The 10,228-nt window shown below is 44.8% G+C and overlaps 1 pseudogene; it reads left to right on the top strand.

Annotated features, from left to right (window-relative positions):
• Positions 1–881: 881 nt before the first annotated feature.
• Positions 882–10,228, top strand: part of LOC116885274 — a 19,841-nt pseudogene continuing 10,494 nt past the window's right edge.

Raw genomic sequence — 10,228 nt, 5'->3', positions numbered from 1 at the left:
TTTTTTTTTTTTTTAAAGATTTATTTATTATATATAATGTACACTGTAGCTGTCTTCAGACACACCAGAAGAGGGCATCAGATCCCATTACAGATGACTGTGAGCTACCATGTGGTTGCTGGGAATTGAACTCAGGACCTCTGGAAGAACAATCAGTGCTCCTAACCGCTGAGCCATCTCTCCAGCCCCACCACTGTCTTTTAAAAAGAGAATTTGGGACTGGAAAGTGAACACTTAGCAAGTAAGAACACTGGTTTCTTTTCTAGAGGTCCCAAGTTCGATTCCCGGTACCTGCATGATGACTCATAACTGCCTATAATCCTGTTCCAGGGGATCTGATACCTTCTAGTCCCTGGGGTACTGCACATTGTTGCACAGACAGGAAAAGTAGCCATGCATATAAAATGAAATTGAGAAAAAATCTCAGCAGTTTAAAAGTTCAAGTTCTCAAAAACAGTCAAATTGTCTTAACTGTGGGCTCCTGTTAAAAATGTTTTTTATTACTTTAAGAAAGAACCGGGTTGGGTTGGGGATTTAGCTCAGTGGTAGAGCGCTTGCCTAGTGAGCGCAAGGCCCTGGGTTCGGTCCCCAGCTCTGAAAAAAAAAAACAAAAACAAACAAACAAACAAAAACCAAGAAAGAACCGGGTTACAATCAGATCAAAGGAAAAACCAGATCTCAACAATGGTAAGCAGGCAGCTCAGAGTCCAAGGTCTGGGTCCCACTCTTGATCTTTTGAACTGAGAAGTCATTAGCAGCTTCAACCCCATTCTTCCCCCCCCCCCACGTATGGCACACTCAGTTTGTCTTGGATTTGAATGCTGGCACCCCTTCACACCTGCTGCTGCCTCTGGTCGTACCACAGTCTGGACATTGGCGTTATGGGGTCTCCACCTGCAGCTGAGTCTGCATCTCTGTCAGTGACCTCTTGGCTTCTCTTCAGGGATGCTGCGACCCTGCCACCCAGTGGTAAGCTTCAGCTGCTGCCCACGATCCCTTCGTGCCTTTAAAACGAGTACCTTGTGGGAGACTCCTCACACATTGAGAAGTTCCAGCTCCAGATGCAGCTTTGGACTCTTTCTGGACCACAGCTTTTGTGTGCTGACCCAGAAGATCTCACCTTGAGGATGTTGATGACGTTGGGCTCTTATTAATTAGAGCAGATTTTTAAGCCCTAGCTAAGTAGTATTGATTATCTCAGTGCACAAATTGTTTCATTTCACAGACTCTTTTTACTTGCTTATTTTTGTTTTTGAGACACGGTTTCTCTGTGTATCCCTGGCAGTTCTGGAACTCATTCTATATAGCAGGCTGGCTTTGAACTCACAGAGATCTATCTGCCTGCTCCAGCCTCCCAAGTCCTGTGTTTAAAGGCGTGTATCACTCCACCCAACCTCATTTTCACAGAACTTTTTTTTTTTTAATAAGATTTATTCATGGGGTTGGGGATTTAGCTCAGTGGTAGAGCGCTTGCCTAGGAAGCGCAAGGCCCTGGGTTCGGTCCCCAGCTCCGAAAAAAAGAACCAAAAAAAAAAAAAAAAAAAAAAAAACAAAAAAAAAAAAAAAGATTTATTCATTATGTATAAAGCATTCTGCCTGCATGTATGCCTGCAGACCAGCAGAGGGCACCAAATCTCAGTACAGATGATTATGGGCCACCATGTAGTTGCTGAGAATTGAACTCAGGACCTCTGGAAGAGCAGCCAGTGCTCTTAACCTCTGAGCCATCTCTCCAGCCTTTATACAAATGGCTCTGATAGAGTCCTTAAGGGACTCTGAAATTTCCCTCTGAAAAACAGGCCAGGGGTTGGGGATTTAGCTCAGTGGTAGAGCGTTTGCCTAGCAAGCGCAAGGCCCTGGGTTCGGTCCCCAGCTCCAAAAAAAAGAAAAGAAAAGAAAAAAAAAAAAAGAAAAACAGGCCAGGTCTCTGTTGCTTGCATTCCTTTCAGCATTGTCTACAGAACAACCTACCAATCTCTGAGTACCTGACAGCTTTCCAGCCCAAAGCTCCAAAGTCCTGGAATCCTTTCCCCGAAACAACATGACTGCAGCCATCGTGACAGTCCTCCACTCCTGGTATGAGGACTGGACTACTTTGCTTCCTGTTGCTATGATAAACACTGACAGAAGCAACTTGGAGAGGGAAGTGTGTACTGGGGCTTTTATGTTGTGATCAGCACCCACGCCTGAGGAAAGCCAACGCAGGAGCTCGAGCAGAGCAACCGTGGAGGACACCACTTACTGCCTCAGTTTTCATGACTTGATTAGTCTGCTTCCTTACTACACTCTAGCGACGGACAGTACTGCGCTAACTGGGCTTGGCAGTCCCAAATTAATCAAGAAAATGCCCCACAGATTTGACTACTGGGCACTCTAATGGAAGCATTGTTTTCAAGTGAGATTCCCTTCTAGCAGATGATCCTCGATACTGAGCCATGTTGACAATAAAAAAAAAAAAAAAAACAAACCCTAGCCAGTATATGGGGCAATCACTTCTACATGCTGGGCCATCTGCAGTCAGCCTCTGACCTTATTCGGTAGGCATGCAATTGGGTGTAAAATGTTTGGTTGATCCCTAACGAAAAGGACAGCGGCTGGAGCAAGGTGAGGCATACTTAAATTCAACAACTTAAAAATGAGGCAGGAGATTGCCAGGGAGTTCAGTGTTATCCTTAGTGTAGTAATAGCTGTCTGAGGACGTACCAGCCTTTCAAAGGCTTTTTGTCTCGAAATTTGAGGGTGAGGTTAAATAGCGGGGAGAGGTTGTAATGGGATGTTCCGGCTCCTGAAGTCAGGACCAAATCAACACCTCCAGGATCCAGTCTCAGACAGTAGACTGCTGAGGCAAAAACAGTGTAATAATGCTGTTTACCTACTGGGAACTGGCAGGTATAGAACATCGGGTGGGTACTGACTGTGGCTCAATCCTACACTTAATCTATCACAGTACATCAGTATTTACCTATACTCAATACAACCAGAGCGATGTACAGCCTTTCTATTCTGTCTTAAAACCCATCATTGTCATGGCTCACTACAGACAGGTGATGTGCAGCTTGCCTATATAATGTAGGATGGATCTTAAATAAATACTGTAGACACACCAGAAAAGGACATCAGATCCCATTACAGATGGTTGTGAGCCACCATGGAGTTTGGCTGGGATTTGAACTCAGGACCTCTGGAAGAGTCCTGCTCTGACAGTTTACTCTAGTGAGGTTACAGTGTTTCCTTTGAGCATATAGACATGGTAAAAATGTTACATGGACAATATTTAATTTCTTTGTGGGTACGTGATGTGGGCAAGGGCAGCTGCACCTTTGTGTGTGTATTCCTTCTGTGTGTGTGTGTGTGTGTGTGTGTGTGTGTGTGTGCCTGTGTGTTTGTATATGTGTGGTGCCCTGTGTGCATACTGCATGCAGGTATGTGTGTTTGCATGTGTGTGGTGTGTGGGGTGCCTGTGTGTACATGCTACATGCTCTGTGTGTGTGTGTGTGTGTGTGTGTGTGTAAGTGCAGGACTTCATGTGCCACAGATTTGTGTGGAGGTCAGGAAGACAGCCTTGGGTCTCACCCTTCTACCTTAAGCTGAGTCTCTGTTTTCTGCTGTGCATGCATGGCGGCTATTCTACAAGCTTCTGGAGTAGTTTCTTGTTTCTATCTCCGCTCTTGCTGTCGTTGCCTGGTTTACATGGGTTCGGTGTCTGACCTCAGATCCTGTCCTTGTGCAGCGAGCCCTTTACCACCTGAACAACCTCCTCCGCCCCCTCTTTAACTTCTTGCTGTCAGTGCAGACTCCCGGGACAATGGTGCGTTTCATGGTGAAAATCATGCTGGACAGTCACTGTCTGTGCTTCTCCCCCTTAGCGGTGCTTGTGGGGAGGTAAAGATGGCCTTTGGAGGCAAGCGTGCCAAAAAGTAGCCAAGATCATCAGCAACCTTGAGGTTAGCCCTTGGCTCATCGAGAGAAGCCGTGAGTACTGGGTGGTAGCTGCCTCCTTTGGTCCCTTAAAGGAACTCTGGGTATGTATAAATCTCCAAAGAACCTTGGATGGCTTAGAGGCGTAGCAATTCTTCACTGCTTAAGCAACACTGGACACTTTTAAGTGTCTTTTAATTAATCTAAAACCTTTATTTATAATTTAATTCTAAATAATTGATTGTGTTTTAATCCTGCTTTTTAGTAACAGACTTTATTTTTTCCTAAAGTAGCTATAAAGGGATGGGGATGGCGGGTCTGCTGACGGTGCAGCCTCATGCCCTTCAGCCTCTCTCGTCTTATCTTGGTGGAACACTGTGGTATCTAGATGAATTCTCGTTTGGACAGCTCACCTTCCTGTCCGCAACAAGCATATCTAATAACAGGAAACTGCTCCTATCCGGATCAGCTTTATCACAGTGGTTTATCTGGGCCCCAGGCTTTCAAATGTTGAATGGAAGTAGCAGTTTGGGATATTATGGTGGAAATAGAAACTGTTGAGGTTAAGAGGTCTAGTGAAAGGCAAAACAGTCCTCAGAGCTGGGTTTAAATACAACCTAGGTGCTATGCTCAATGAATTTCCAAGCATTTGTTGCCGTGTAAATGCTCAGTGCCTACAATTAGCATTTTGACTCATTCTACAAATTGTGAGATTGCTTTTTTTTCTTCAAAGCGTTTTTTTTTCCTGTTTTTGAGATTAGACTCTCCATAGCCCAGACATCCTTGAAGGTGCTCTGGGATGCTGGGATTACAGGCATCACGTGGGCACAGGGAGGTGTGGCGCCGTTCATTTTCTCTCAGTTGGTGGTGAGTTCCCTAAACTGCAGCTATGGATTTAACATGATAAAGGAGCAGTCTCTTTCCCTTCGCCCTCTTTGATCCCATTTTGCTCTGTAAGGTCTTGTGTGTTTTCCAAAAGTCAGCCAGTTGCATTTGAGGCACTTTGCACAATTGATCAAGTTCTGGATAATATCCGACAGATTTAAACAGATTCTCAAAACATCACTAGGAAGGAATGCCCGCCCTCCACTTCATCATAATTTATGCAGATAATTCTTTTGATCGGTTCCATAACTTCCAAATTCTTTTTTGCTCTTTCGGGTTGTTGGCCTTAGGGTTAGTTAGCTATAAAACACACTTTTATAAAACAGGGATCAGGAATACCGAACCGTGCTCTACCACCGGTGACATTTTCTTTTCTTTTCTTTTTTCTTTTCTTTTTTTTGGACTGGGGACGAACCCAGGGCCCTTAAGCACTAGGCAAAGCTCTACCACCCCTAAACTCCCCCAACCCTGAAACATTTCTAATGATCAGTTGCATTTTTTAGAATGTAAATTATCTTTATATAGCAACTATTTATCACTTTTTATATAATTCACTTATTTACCGAATGAGTGAAGTAGCCCAACTGTATGTCCGTGTTGTCCGTCACCCCTCCATCCCCCACCCCCCGTATAACCCCGCAAAACGTCAAAGCAGGGCCAGGCATTTCTTCCCTTTCAGCCAGCTGTTTCTGGCTTTAACATTCTTCAGATTGTTTTTCCCCAAGATAATTCTATTCTTACATGGCAGGAAATTTCGGTCTGTTGTTCAATTGGCTATAGATCTCTGACCTCATGATTCTGGATTTGCTTCCCATTTAGGGAGGAAAAGGCTGTCTCCTAGGTTGTTGAAAACTTAAGAAACCAATCTTTTAACTGAATCTTCCATTCACTGGACTCTGTGACCTCTCCATTAACAGAACCTCTCACCCCACCCCAGCCCCTGAAATGGTAATGAGTGTGAAAGTGCAAAAGAAAATGTCTGGATTTAAACATTTTTAACCTTGGGGTGGGGATGGAGATAGTTCAGTGGTTAAGGGCATTTGCTGGTCCTTTAGATGACCCGTGTCCAGTTCTTGGCTGCGATGGTGGCTCACAGCAGTGTGTGATCAAGTTCACAGGATCAGACACCCTCACACAGAACATGCATGTAGTGAAACACCAATGTACATAAAAGTAAAAAAAAAAAAAAAAAAAATGTAAATCTGGTTTCTTAGCTGAAGCCCATTTTACGCAAATGGAGTCTTGTGTCCTCTGTGAGAGCTAGGCCTGGCTTCTAACCAGGCATCCTAAATGAAATTTAACTGTAAATATATATTTTTTTCCTTTTTTTTTGACTGGGGACTGGAACCTTCCCAGGGGCCTTGCGCTTACTAAGCAGCGCTCTACCTAAGCTAAATCCCCAACCCTTAACCGTAAATATATTTTTAAATAATGGCCATTATGATTGTTTACTAATGAATTCAATGCTATCCTGTTTATTTAAGGACACAGCTCCCAGTGTGGAAACTGAAATAGAAATTTTGAAAAGCTTTGAATCATGTAAGTATCACTTGTCAGTCATGTTGCATGGGAGGCTACTTGGGGCTCCTTTGTGTGTTTTGTGAGAACACATATGGCTTATTTACCTCGATGAGTTTTATTCAAAGTTTTAAGAATACAACCCTGCGTGAAGGGCATTCAAGACTTCATGATTCAATGCTCAATATTTTATTGAGGTCTGGACGAAAACCTTAAAAAGATTAGTAATATTTGCAAAGAAAATGAAAGTTTTAGTGAGGTTAATTATATCTGGTTTGGGTCCTTTTAAATACCTTTTATTTGGATCCTTTAAAATAATTGTATTATTTAGAGTAATGGTTAAACCCTTGGGTTATCTGACAGGTAGGAAAGATCCGTTGTTATGTCTGATGCATAGGTGTTGGATATACGTGGTTCTTACCTGTTTTATGGGATGACTTTATCTTTGGAAGACTAGGAACAGCCCACGGGTCTGTCTGTTTTTTTTTGCGGGTTCTCGTCTCATCACTAGTTTATGAGACCCATAATGCAAGCTCAGTAGGTGTTAGTGTTAAGCTTATTTAACATCTTGCCAGAGTAACTTCAGAAGATTTCCTATTCTCTAACCTCAGTCCAAATTTCTTTTCTGTCTTCCACCTCCTCCAACCCTCCAAAAATTTTGAAGGTTTTATTTATTTCTAGATCACTGTATTTCGATACAATGTCTCACAGCCTGCTTACAACTCTAGATCCTCTAACACCGCCTCCATTGGCCAGCCTTCCTCTTACCCTGTCTTGTACTTTGAGGCAGCTTCTCTTTCCTCCTTCCTTCCCTGCTCTCTCTTTTGCTTCCCGTTTTTTCCTTGTACCCTTTTCTCCCCTCCCCTAATCCCTTCTTCCTTTTCTTTTTGTTGTTGGGAGACAGTCCTGCCTTGTGCCCTGGCAGTCTGGGAATACTGGACTCCACATGACCCTCTGCTCACTTTCTTTGGGTGGAGTTTGTTTTATTCTTTTCCACAGGAACTGGCTGAATTAGCCAGGCTAGGCCGGGATTCCTGGCTCAAGCAATCTTCCCTGCAGCCTGCACTTTGCCCTAGTTTTGTCTTATTTTAAACATATATTCACTGTTGGCAGAGTGACTCAGAGGGTAAGAAGGACGTGCTGTGAAGCCTGTGCATCTGAGTTTGATCCTAGGACTCTCATGGAGGAAGGAGAAAGACCAGTTCCCAAGTTCTTCTCTGACCTCCACACACACCTGGCAGTAGCATGCACAGAGACAGACAGACAGCAGACAGACTTTCCTACACACACACACACACACCTCACTCTCTGCATTAAACAAGGTTGTCTTCCTAAATGTTTTATAGTTAACTTTGATATTAATTAAGACAGACGTCTCTCCAGCAGCACTGACCTGTTTCCCGTCTCACGTTGGGAAGCTGGGTGTTCCTGTTATTGGGACTTCTCACGGGGAGGAAGGTGTAATACAGCAACAATTACTGATGAACCATGTGAAGAGTGCTGGGATGAGTCTCACCTCTTACAATGTCACACCTGAAAGGATTCCTGACTCTCGTCTGAGTCTCTAAATGATCACTTCTTTGTGCTTTATTCTGTCTTCCCTGATACTCCAACCTGTTTCTTACCGGCCCTGAGCTTTGCTGTCGGTTTTAAACACAGGTAGCTTTCTACAGGTCAAGCTTCGTAATGCTAGTCTGCCTTCTAGAAATCTAAACCTGCTTCTCCCTGCCACTTGATACTGTGTCCCCAGCTGGATGAAATATAGCAAATCCATGATTCAAAGGTCTTATACAATGAGAGGGATTTGTCATTACAGGTTCCATTCTCCATGACTCTGGTGCTGGGCGCAAGAATCTAGTATCTGGGAGGATAATTGGGCTTCCTCCCTATTCTCTGCTATTGAAACAAGATTCTCCTGTTGCCCAGGCCCTAACCCCTAGACTTTGCTTTAGAGGCCAAGGCTGGCCTTGGATCGCTGATTTTCCTCCCCCCACCCCCCAAGTGCTGGGATTACAAAATAGTTTCATGGTCTCTGATCTTGTGTCCTGCTGAAGAAGGACTTTTGCTCCTGTGCTGGGACTGAATCTAGATCTCAAGCCTGCTCAGAAAATACCCCGCCCTCCCCCGGATTATCCATCCAGCTTCTCTTCATCACCTCTTGTCAGGTTCCTGTTTTGTGGAATGAGGAGCGTCTGGGAAAACCTGCAAACAGATTTGAACTATTGCTTGCTTGACCTGTCCGATGTGTTTTCTTGTGTGAGTTCTCAGTGAGCAGATCAAGCTACATTCCATTCACTTCTTCTTCCTAAACAAGGACCCAGTGCCTGCTCTTAGTCCTCCTGATGCCTCCAGGTTCTGTGTCTTAAGGTTTCACTTTCTGGGTTTATCCCATTCTGCTGCCTCTCCTGTGGCCGTGCATCATCAAGATTAAAGATGTCTTTGATGTGGGAATTATTGTTGTTCTGGAACTGTAAGTGGTATCATTTCCAAATTTATGTTTCCCGTCTTATAAGCCAGTAAAGATCAATCTGAGTTAGACGGAGGCTCACCCTTTAATCCCAGCACTCAGGAGGCAGAGGCAGATGAATGTCCAGTGAGTTCAGGCCAGCCTGGTCCTGCAGACTGAGTCAGGACTGTCTCAGAAAACAGAAACAGATATTTTTAAATTTAACTTTGTTCTTGTTGGCTGGCTCAGAGGGGTTAAGTAACCAAAGACCCAAAGACCTACAGCTTTGAAGAATCGACCTGGGGTTCGAACCCCAGCTGTCTGGCCCAGCATGGTAGTCTATTTCCACTCCACCAGCATGTAGGACCGCTGTAGGAATGCAGATCTCCGGGCCTCTCTCCAGCTTCTGGAATCAGAGTTTTATTGCTTTATTTTATTTTATCTTTGGGGTTTTCAAGACAAGAGTTTTTCTGTGTAGCCCTGGCAGTCCTAGAACTCTACCTGCAGACCAGGCTGGCCTCTAACTCAGAGATCTGCTTCCAAGTGCTGGGATCAAAGGTGTGCACCAACACCATCCTGCTGGAGTCAGATTTTAAAAAGGATTTAAGTCTCCATTGCTTGTTATATATTCATCTTCTCCTCTTTCCCTACTGGGCATCTGATCATGGGCCGAGGGCTTATCAGGTCATTAATTTGTTCCACGGTTTTATGTTTGATTACTTTTAGTTCTGTGCACAATAGCGTGTGTCCATTTGCTGTAGCGGTCAGGCGTGGACTTTGGTCTCCTGAGGTGGAGTTACAGGCACTTGTGGGTTGAACCTTGAGGAGGCTGGGCAAACTCCATCTTCTGTAAGAGGGTAGGAGAAATGAGACGCAGCCCTCCAGGTGTGGATTGAGGAGAAAGGTTTTCCATTGAGCTTTAAGGAGATCACAGGCAGAGGCAGCTGGAAGATTCCACAGCAGGGAGAGGAGTAGTAGATGAAGCTTGGCCAAGAAACTGAACCTGGCCATGAGAGAAGCGTGGTGAGGAGAGAGAGGGTGAGGAGGAGAGAGAGGCACACAAAGGAGAGGGGCTAAAGAGCTGAGGGCACAAATGGCAGGGTTAGATGGGAATGGGAAGTTGGGGGAGGGGCTCAGGGCTGGAGAGGTGTAGGGTAGGGGTGGGGGTGGCTGTGAGACCAAGGTCCCCTGAGGGGTGACTAGGCGGCCTGAGGCCAGCAGGTGCTTTGGTAGGCTGATAGCCTCTCCTTGTGAGTTTCTTTGTCCTAGCTCTTTCTCTAGCCCTCAGGAAGATGATTCGGCTATTTGTTTATGTATGAATTTATTAATTTTTGGGTTTTGGAGACAAGGTTTCTCCTTGTAGCCTGGCTAAGCCGGACCATCTTAATGCAGAGATCAGCCTGTCTCTGCCTCCCAAGTGCCAGGATGAAAGACCTGCCTCACCATCACACCCCCCCCCCC

This window comes from Rattus rattus, chromosome 16 (assembly GCF_011064425.1).
Source record: "Rattus rattus isolate New Zealand chromosome 16, Rrattus_CSIRO_v1, whole genome shotgun sequence".
Lineage (NCBI taxonomy): Eukaryota > Metazoa > Chordata > Mammalia > Rodentia > Muridae > Rattus > Rattus rattus.
The sequence above is the reverse complement of the archived record's forward strand: the minus strand, read 5'-3'. Positions and strand labels throughout refer to the sequence as shown.